A 10429-nucleotide genomic window follows, 5' to 3' on the forward strand; every position below is an offset into this window, starting at 1 on the left:
ATTTTTCATTAAGTTTTAATAGGTTGCGCCTGAGAGACGTCTCTCAAGACACTTTATACTAAAGCAATAGAAGATTTGAACACATATCATTGCAACAAGAAAACTTTTTTCCCCCAATTATACTACTTATTTTAATTAATTTTAAATTCAGATTGGATATTCATACGCTAATGGCCATTGGAACTCTTTTAAGATCAAATATTTTTGTTAACTAAATAAGTTTTATTGATAATTTTATTATTTATTTTATTTAATTATTTTGATTATAATTTTTTTTTATTTTTTATTTTTATATTACCTAGCATTGTATCTAGGCATGGCCACGGGGCGGGTTACCCGGAACCGAACCGGTCCCGAACCGCTTGGAACCGGATCCGGAACCGGAACCGTTTGCGACAGGTTCCGAACCGCCCCGAACCGCGAAACCGCCGGAAAAAAATTGCCGGAACCGTGAAACCGCCGGAAAAAACCGTCGTGAACCGGGTAAAAAAACCCGCGGTTTGGAACCGGAACCGGTCCGGGAGAACCGGTCCAACGGTTCCATGGAACCGGTTCTGGAACCGGAACCGGAACCGGGACCGGTCCGGTTGAACCGGCCCACCGGTTCCATGGAACCGGTTCGCCAAAAAACTAGCCGTTTGTTACCGTTTATAGCCGTTGGGATATACTCTATATATACTCATCACTTTCAATCATTTTCATTCACAACTCATCTCTTCTCCTACTCTCTCTACTTAATTCTTTAATTACGCAATTATTCTCTTAATTAAATAATTAGTCTTTTAATTATATCTTAATTTAGTTAGTTACATAATTAATTATTTATTTATTTCTTAATTCTATATTTCTATTATTACTTCAATATTATCAATCATGTCTTCATTTTTGAAAAAAGCCACAAAAAAAGTTACTAAAGTGGCAAAATCATTGGGAGGTTCCAGTTCGTCCAAAAGAAAGGCCACTTCTACTCCGTCGGTATCAACAACACCCTCCATTAGTAATTATAATTATGAACATAATTATCCGGAAGGGTACGACCCGGAGCTACATAATTATGCAGAAGAAATGGAAAGAGAAATACTAATTGATGAAGAAGAAGAACAAGAAGAGGAACCAACGACCCCAATTGGGATAAATATATCTCGACAGTCATCAACAAGATCACATGAAGAACAAGGAGAACAACAACAACAAAGACAAGCTCGTGGTAAACGAGTCAATTTTCAAACTATCGGTTAGTTTTATAATTTTATTCTTCAAATTAATTAAACTTTAAATTATTTATTTATTTAATTTTAGTTTTATAATTTTAAATTATTTATTTAGATGAAGATGAACCAGTAAGACAACCTTTTCCGGCAATGCCACCTCCTAGTGGTAGAGCTGTTTCACATGTGTGGTCGTATTTCACAAAAGAACCAACCGAGAATCCAGATATTTTCTTATGCACTTGTCAAATTTGTGAAAGTCAAGGAGTAAAGCCCTTAGTTTCATACAGTTTCACCAGAGGTAAATACTTTTTAAGTTTTTTATACATACATAATACATTCATACATTATATATTCATATTTTATAAACATTTATTTACTGTGTTTTGTGAATACGTGTTAGGTGGTGGAACGGGATCTTTTAACAAACATTTGGCAAAGAAGCATGGAATCACAAAAGAAACTCATGCAGCAAGCGGCAGCGGGACCACAAGTGGAAGCCGACAGACACAATGGGACATTCCCAACACAGGTATGCCTTTTAGATATAATCGTAATGACATGATTGATGAATTTTCTAGGTATGTAATTTGTGATGAATTGCCTTTTAACCACGGTGAAAGTAGGGCATACGAGCGTCTCACTAGACAACAATTGCAACCACAATATAGAGCAATCCCTAGGAGCACTCTTAAAAGACGCACAATTAAATTATACGAATCAATGCGCTATGAATTAGTTGAAATGTTTAAATCGTTTAATGGTAGGGTTAGCATAACAACTGACATTTGGTCTGCTCCCCCACATTTAGAACCTTATATGTGTGTAACAGCACACTGGATAGATCGAAATTGGATTATTCAAAAAAGAATAATTGCTTTTGAGACAATGCCAGAAAGACATACCGGTGAAAACATAAAATATAGATTAGTAGAGATATGTAGAGAATGGAACTTATTAGATAAAATATTTTGTTGTTCAACTGATAATGCAACCGCAAACATTAAATGTATAGAACTTTTGTTTAACGAACCTGCCTTTAGTTTAATCCTTGGGGGTAGCTTATTACACATACGTTGTTGTGCGCATATAGTTAACTTATCTTGTCAAGTAGGCATAAAACAATTAAGTGAATTATTAGAACCAATTAGGGATATAGTGAAATGGCTTAGGACCGGAAAGATAAAAAGAAGATATAAACAATTATGTGACCAATACCAACTTAAAAAAGTGTATTGGTCATTAGATACTCCTACACGTTGGGGCTCAACCAACGATTTATTAAGAAAGGCGATTGCTTATCGCCCAGTAATAACACAAATATATAGTGAGTATACAGATAGTTTCATAGCTGATGCAACTTGGGAATTAGCAATAGGTGTACATAACATATTAGAAGCGTATGACCACGCGACTAAGATTTTTTCTTATGTTTATGAACCGAACGTTCACTTAGTAATAAGTGAATGTATTACTATTTTTTATCATCTACTTAAACATACACATGAAGATACTAACCCACAATTAAGGCCGATTCTTGCAGATATGATGGAAAAATGGAAATCATATTTTACCGATTTTCCTTATATTTATGGAATCGCAACCATTTTGGACCCACGTTTTAAAACTGAGGTCCTAACTAAAGTAATAGGATTTTATTATCAATCGTTAGATCGCCCGTCTTCTGATGTACAATATTATGTAGGAACATGTAAAAAATATTTAGCTGAACTGTATGATTTTTACGCTAGTGTATATAACCCGAAACGCGATATGTCTAGGCGTGCTAGCGTTTCGGCTCGTCCCACTTTCTATAATTCAGTAATAGCTAACATAATGACTCAAGATGATAGTTTTGTAGGATCTTCTTCTTCCTCGACCACATATTTAGAACTAGATAGTTATCTTAAACACCACTTTGAAATAGACCCAAGTGTCTATAATATTTTGGAGTGGTGGAAAGAAAAATCTGTTAAATTTCCCATTTTATCGAGAATTGCAAAGGATGTCCTTGCAATTCCCGCGTCAACTATTGCGTCGGAGTCTGCTTTTAGTGCAGGTAGAAGAGTTTTGGATGAAAAGCGATCTCGTCTTGCTCCACATAGTATTCAAATATGTGTTTGCAAGAAAGATTGGGATCAAGCTGAGATTCGAACACAAGGACTAAGGAACGATGATGATCAAGACGACGATGATGATCCATGGATGATGATGGATACAACTTCATCATCGTCAGGAGGAGAGTCAGCGGAAGCATCTAATCAACCACATGATGATGACGAAGACGAATAGGATCAATCCGACAAGCGACAACGATGAATCAACACTCAACAACTATAAATAAAAGGTATGACAAAGAACTACGTGGGCTTTGATTCCTTCGGGATACGTAGGCAGCTTAGTATTCATTTGGGTACTAGGTTCAAGTCCATTTTCTCCCTCTTTTTTTATTAATCATCTTTATCGACATTATCATTGATTCGTTTCTTATTAATTTATTTTTTTCCATTCTTTTTAGTAAATTTTCAATAACGATGACAACTTGACATGCAATGAATTTCGCTAATAATCAAGTAATCATCAAAGGTACGTCCGCGATATTATAGTATTTTTTTTATTATACAAAAATTTAAAGAAAAAATTAAAATGGAACCGATGGTCCGACCCGCCCGTCCCGTGAGTTGGAACCGCCGGAACCGCCTCATGAACCGCCAAGGAACCGTTTGGAACCGCCCGGAACCGGAACCGGAACCGGAACCGTTCGCGACAGGTTCCAAATGGAACCGGAACCGGGTGGAACCGGAACCGGATGGAACCGGAACGGAACCGGACCAACCCGGACCGTGGCCATGCCTAATTGTATCATTGCTATAAAACAATGATTTAAGAGTCATATAATCATACTATATTTTATAGCAATAAAAGATTTGAACACGTGTCACTGTAATAAGAAAAATTTTCTTTTCCATTTCTACTACTTATTTTTATTAGAATGTTTTTTATTTTTTATTTTTATATTACCGAAAATTGTACCAATGTTATAAAACAATTAATTAAAAGTTATATAATAACTTAATTACATATATAAGATTAATAATTTTTTATTTAAATAATTAATAAACCGTGCTTGACACGGAAACCTATCTAATACAAAAATAATTTTCAAACATTTATAATGCAACTATCCAACACAATTATGAAATATCTATTAACAAAATAAATCAAAAGACATTTATACGAATTCAAACAAATACAAAAAAAATCAAGAAAACGCAATTATCTATCGACATTAACTATCAAACATTTTAAAAGAAGTAGAAAACAAATTCATTAAATTTGAGGACGATGGTAAGAATAATAGCAACACTATATATCTATACCAGAAAGCGATGGCGAGAATCGAGACAGTAGACACGGAGACAGCAAGTAGCACTGGCGGTGGAAACCGGTGACCTGCCCGGAGGATAATTTAGTGAAAGTCGAACGGTAGGAGCCGAAGAGGAAGTTTTCTATAATGTTATGGTATTGTTCGTCCAGCTTTTTCAGTTTCGAAACAGCAAAAAAAATGAAAGTAAAATAAGTGAAAAGATGAAGTTCTTTTATTTAGCGAAAATATGAAAAAAGGATCAGCGGCAACTGCAGTTTGCAAAGATTCAAAATGCCTTATAATCTTGCACCACACATCACAGCATAAACTTTTTTTATTCTTTTTCACTTTATTTTATTTTATTTATTGGTTCTAATTTCGATTAAATTTGTCTTATTTTTATTAATAAAATCATGATTGTTTTTGATAATTTAAAATACAAATTACAATTGGGATTTGCAATTTCCCTTTGTTGATGGCTAAATAAAACATTTAAAATAACACTAAGAAAAATTTAAAGATGATCTTTTTAACGACAACCGTTACTGGGAAACTTGATATTTGTTGTAGACGTATAATCAATTTCCTTTTTTGATATTTACCTTTCACTTGAAAATTCACGAGATACAACACAACACAACACACCCTTATTACTTAGGGTATGTCACTTAATGACAAAGTGTTTGATGGATTCAGAAATTCTATCAAGAAGTTTATAACTCTTTTTAAACGAATACAAGTAAGAGAGAAAACAAGGATAAAGAATTTAGAAATTTAGGTGTGTATAATATCCTTCCCTAAGCCCTTATTTATACTAGCTCAAGTATACCGAAGGGTCATGGACATTTAATCACCCACTGATGATCAAGTATAATGACCATCAATCAATACCATTATAACTATGGTATTCATGAGTATTATTCCACACTATTAAGTCACTTGTAACTTTAGATAAAAGTTGAATAAGAATAAAATCCAATGCTCATTTATCAAAAAAATACAAAAAGTCACTTGTATTTTTATAGTACCTTTTGTCCTTCTACTATTTGTAGTACTTGGTGATCATTATTAGAATTTAATATACACTAAATGTCCAACAATCCTCCCCCATTTAGAGTATATTAAAACATCTTTCTCAATTACAAAACAAATTTTATAATTCTATTTCATGCATCAACGCTAATGTCCCTACGGATTGAATTAACGCTTAGTATAACACATTTTACAAGTGATCGAACCAGAATTGATATCCATTCGAATTTGAATCAAATGACCCTTCTGACCACTCGAAGATGAAGTACACACAAAATCCATAACACAAAGTCATTAACCTAACACATTATAAGGCCGTGTCCGTATCTTATTCATAAGTTTATAATAGTCGATATGCCAATCTTGACTACTTGAAGCGGCCATACTTCAAACTTATATAGGTAAGTTCTCATTACGTATAAAACATATCCCCGTGAAACGCATACAACACCAAGAGCTCTTCAACTCTTGATATTGAGAACTTTCAATGGATAACTACCTCGTTCATCACGGTTCAAAGCAACGATGGGTCATTAGAACTTGTTGCTTACAAAAATCAAAAAGAATTTTACCACATTGAATTCAAGACATAATATTACTCATGTGTGAATTGGGCTTTTCCAAATGACTTTTATTGACATAATCCGATTGCAATTGACGCTTGTTCAAATAAATCCCTACTCATGGCTTTCGTAAAAGAATCGGCCACATTGAACTCAGTGTGCCACATTGAACTCAGTGTTTACATAGTCAAAAGTTATGACCCCGTTAGTGATAAGTCCTTGCACTAGGCTATGCCTAAGAGTAATATGACGAGACTTACCATTATACACTTGACTATAAGCCCTACCTAAAGTCGTCATGCAATCCGCATGAATCGCCACTGGTGAAATTGGCTTTGGTAACAGAGGTATCTCAAACATGAGATTCCTTAACCACTTTGCTTCACTTGATGCTAAGGCAAGAGCTTTGACTTCCACTGACATACTGGAATCAGCTATACATGTTTGTTTCTTAGATGACCATGAGATGGCACCTCCCCCATAAATAAACACCCAAACTTTAATATAGTTTAAATTTGGTTTTTCTTTTGCACCAAATTCCATAAGGAGTCTCCTTATTCGTTCTCATTGGAACCCGGTTAAGAATGTGACAAGCCGTCAACATTGGTTCACCCAAAATCCTTCACTCAAACTTGAGTAAGATAACAAGGAATTTAACCATCTCGCATGATCTTAATATTTAAGATCACATTGACCTCCCCCATATCTTTCATTTTAAGGTCCTTGACAAAAAATTTATTTGTCTTTTGAACTTGTACTAAACTAGTACCAAAGATGAGCATGTCATCTACATATAGACAAATGATAACCCCATATCCATGGGTATCAAACTTGCTATATACATTACAAAACATGGAAAACCATTAATAAAAGTTATGACATATCTCTTATTTCCCAATGATGGTGTACTATGAAAGTCACATAGATCACTATGTATTAATTCCGAAATTTCAGATTTTCGTACAACACTTTTAAATGGTGTTCTTGTGATCTTATTTAAAATACACATTTTGCAATTTTTAGAGATGTTAGTGCACATAGGAATCAAGTCATGTTTATACAAATACGCAATTTTATCAAAATTTACATGTCCTAGTCTAACATGCCACAACTAATGCAAATCTTTCTTTTCATTACTCAAAACATATGAAACATTACATATAACATCTTTATTCAAATCTAAAGACAACTTAATTAAAAAGACTATTACAAATATAAGCACGTCCTTCAAACATGTTATTCTTAGAGATAATACACCTATTCGCCTCAAATACTAGTTTGTAGCCCAATCAATTCAAGACCGGTCCCGAGACAAGATTTCTACTAATTTCGGGTGCATAGTAAACATCCCTTAAAACTAAGAGATTCTCCAAAGTGAACAATAGCTCAATTTGTCCTTTGCCTTGGACCATGATAGCGTTATTTCCCATAGAGAGATGCTCCCCATATAGAGTTACATACATGTTTTGAAGCCCCCAAATCGATCCACCAAGATAAAGTATCATCCTACATAACATTAAAGTTATTATTCATTGAAGAAAAATTCAAAGAAGAATTTTTAATCAAAATTGCATGATCACCTTGATTAAGAGGGTCCTTGCTTGTAGAAGCTTGACCAGCCTTTGCCTTCTTTTGCTTGTTCTTTAAAACGAAGCAATTTTTCTTTTGGTGTCTAGGCTTGCCACATTCCAAACATGCTTTTCACCGGCATTAGAATTAGTGGCCTTCCCCTTGAAAGATGCACTTTTACCAGAGTGGGATGGTTTTCCCTCCACAACCATTTTAATGGTACCAACATTAGGATTTTCATCCTTTAGATTCTCTTGAATCCCTATGCTAGACTCAAAAATTATATGTTGTCCAAGATCGAAGAGTGTAATCTTCTCTCTTTTATGCTTTAAAGCATGTCTAACATCCCTCCAATAAGGAGGCAACTTGTCTATAACACTTCATTTTAATTTTATGAAGTTTCATATTAGCCTGCATTCTTTGTAATTCATGAAATTGATCAATTACGGGGCGCTTTTCACCCATCTTATAAGAATTAAAATTACTTACAAGAAATTTCTTTGAGCTAGCATCCTCCGCCATATATTTGTTCTCCAAGGTCTCCCATAATTCCTTAGCAAACTCATGATATTTTTAGATATCAGAGAGCGAATCTTGCATCCCGTTGAGAATGTGTCCCCGGCAAATGAAATCATCGTTTTCCCTTCTACCTCTTTTCTTTTTTGCTTAACAGTTTCATTTTCTACCTCCTTCGGTTTGGAGGTACTTATCACGTAAGCCACGTTCAAAGTAGTGAGAAAGATAATCATTTTCTTTTGCCAACGTCGAAAATCGACGCCAACAAACTTATCCAACTTAGTGAAATTAGACGTAAGTTCTTTGATATTCGCCATCTCGAAGAAATATATCACAAAAGATTATTATAAATATAATAATGCAAATACAAATTACAATTAGGAGTAATTTCCCTTTATTGATGGCTAAATAAAACTTACAAAATAACACTAAGAAAAACTTGAAGATAATCATTGTAACGACAACCATTACCCAAAAACTTTATACTTGTTATAGGCGTGTAATCACTCTCCTTTTGCGATATTTTGCCCACAAAGGTACTTGGGTTTTGACTTGGAAATTCACAACGAGATATAAACAACACAACACATAGGATATGTCACTTAATGACAAAGTGTTTGGTGAATTATAAACTTTAGAAAGTTCTATCAAGAAGTTTATAACTCTTTTTGAAAGAACACAAGTAAGAGAGATAGCAAGGATAAAGAATTCAGAAATTTAGGTGTGTATAACATTCTTCCCCAAGCCCCTATTTATACTAGTTTAATTATACCAAAGGGTCATGGACATTTAATCTCCCACTGATGATAAAACATATGACCATCAATCAATATCATTATAACTATGGTATTCATGAGCATTATTCCACACTATTAAGTCACTTGTTACTCCAGAATCAAAGTTGAACAAGGATAAAATCCAATGCTCATTTATCAAAGAATACGAAAAGTCACTTGTATTTTTAGTACATTTTGTCCTTCTACTATTTGTAGTATTTGGTGATAATTTTTCGGATTTAATATACACTAAATGTCCAACCTCTCTATTTTTTGTTTTTCCACCAAAATGTGTATGGGATATTTGATAGGACAGAGGAATTTATTGAGTGCACCAAGTCTACAATGTTAGTTATATGTAAGTTTTGGTTCAAGTAATGCAAATAAATCAATTTTTAATTTTATTGTCATTAAAATAGAATTTTGGCCTAGATAATGTCTTAAACAATGAGAGTGTTTAGCAAACAGTTAGTAGCGAATTGTATTGGTCAATTAGAATAACTGATTTATTAACTAATTTGACCAACTTCTTTTAAATCCGCTGCTATGAGCTGCGTGTTCAAAAATAGCTTATTCATAACAATAAGTTATTTAAACCAATTAATTTACCAGTCACTAGCATTGGATTATTTACTATCCAACCCTCCATTTATATCAAAATAATTAGCTAAAATTGCTTAATAAACTATTTTGTCAAACACCATCTGTTTATAATCAATGGAAACTTATTTAATTTGATACTATCTATGTAGGGTTACCTGATTTATTTTGATTAAAACTTTTTTAATATATAAAACTAAGTTACATGACATTTTATAAGCGGTTTATAAAACAAACAAACACATGACTTGGTAATTTACTTTTAAAAATAAAAATATTAAAAATAAAATAATAAATATATTGCTAAGTGACTTAGCATTTTGTTTAAAATATCAAAATTTAATAAAATCAAAAATACAACAAAATAAGACGCTGGTGACTTGGCGATTTATTAGTGAATAATTTGTTTTAAAATAAATAACTAAACAACATAAATTATATCCCAAATGAGTTTCTTATCATTAAAATCTAGTAGTTCAATAGGTAAATCTAAGGAATTTGAGTCAAAAAGTACATAATAAAATTTTTTTTCAAAAAAGTACCTAATAAAACAAAAATTTCAAAAAATACCTAACAAAATTTTTTTTTCAAAAGAGTACGAAGTAACAGTTGGGGTTAAGTTTTCCGTTATCTTTTTTACCCATCTTTAAAAAGTACCTAATAAAATTTTTCTTTTCAAAAGAGTACCAAAAACACAACATAATTATCCAATACAAACACAACATCATATACACAAGTGGTCTTTGGATTTTTTCCCTATATTATCCCCTTCATGTATAATATACAAGTGGTACCATC

This window comes from Amaranthus tricolor, chromosome 15, assembly GCF_026212465.1.
Source record: "Amaranthus tricolor cultivar Red isolate AtriRed21 chromosome 15, ASM2621246v1, whole genome shotgun sequence".
NCBI lineage: Eukaryota > Viridiplantae > Streptophyta > Magnoliopsida > Caryophyllales > Amaranthaceae > Amaranthus > Amaranthus tricolor.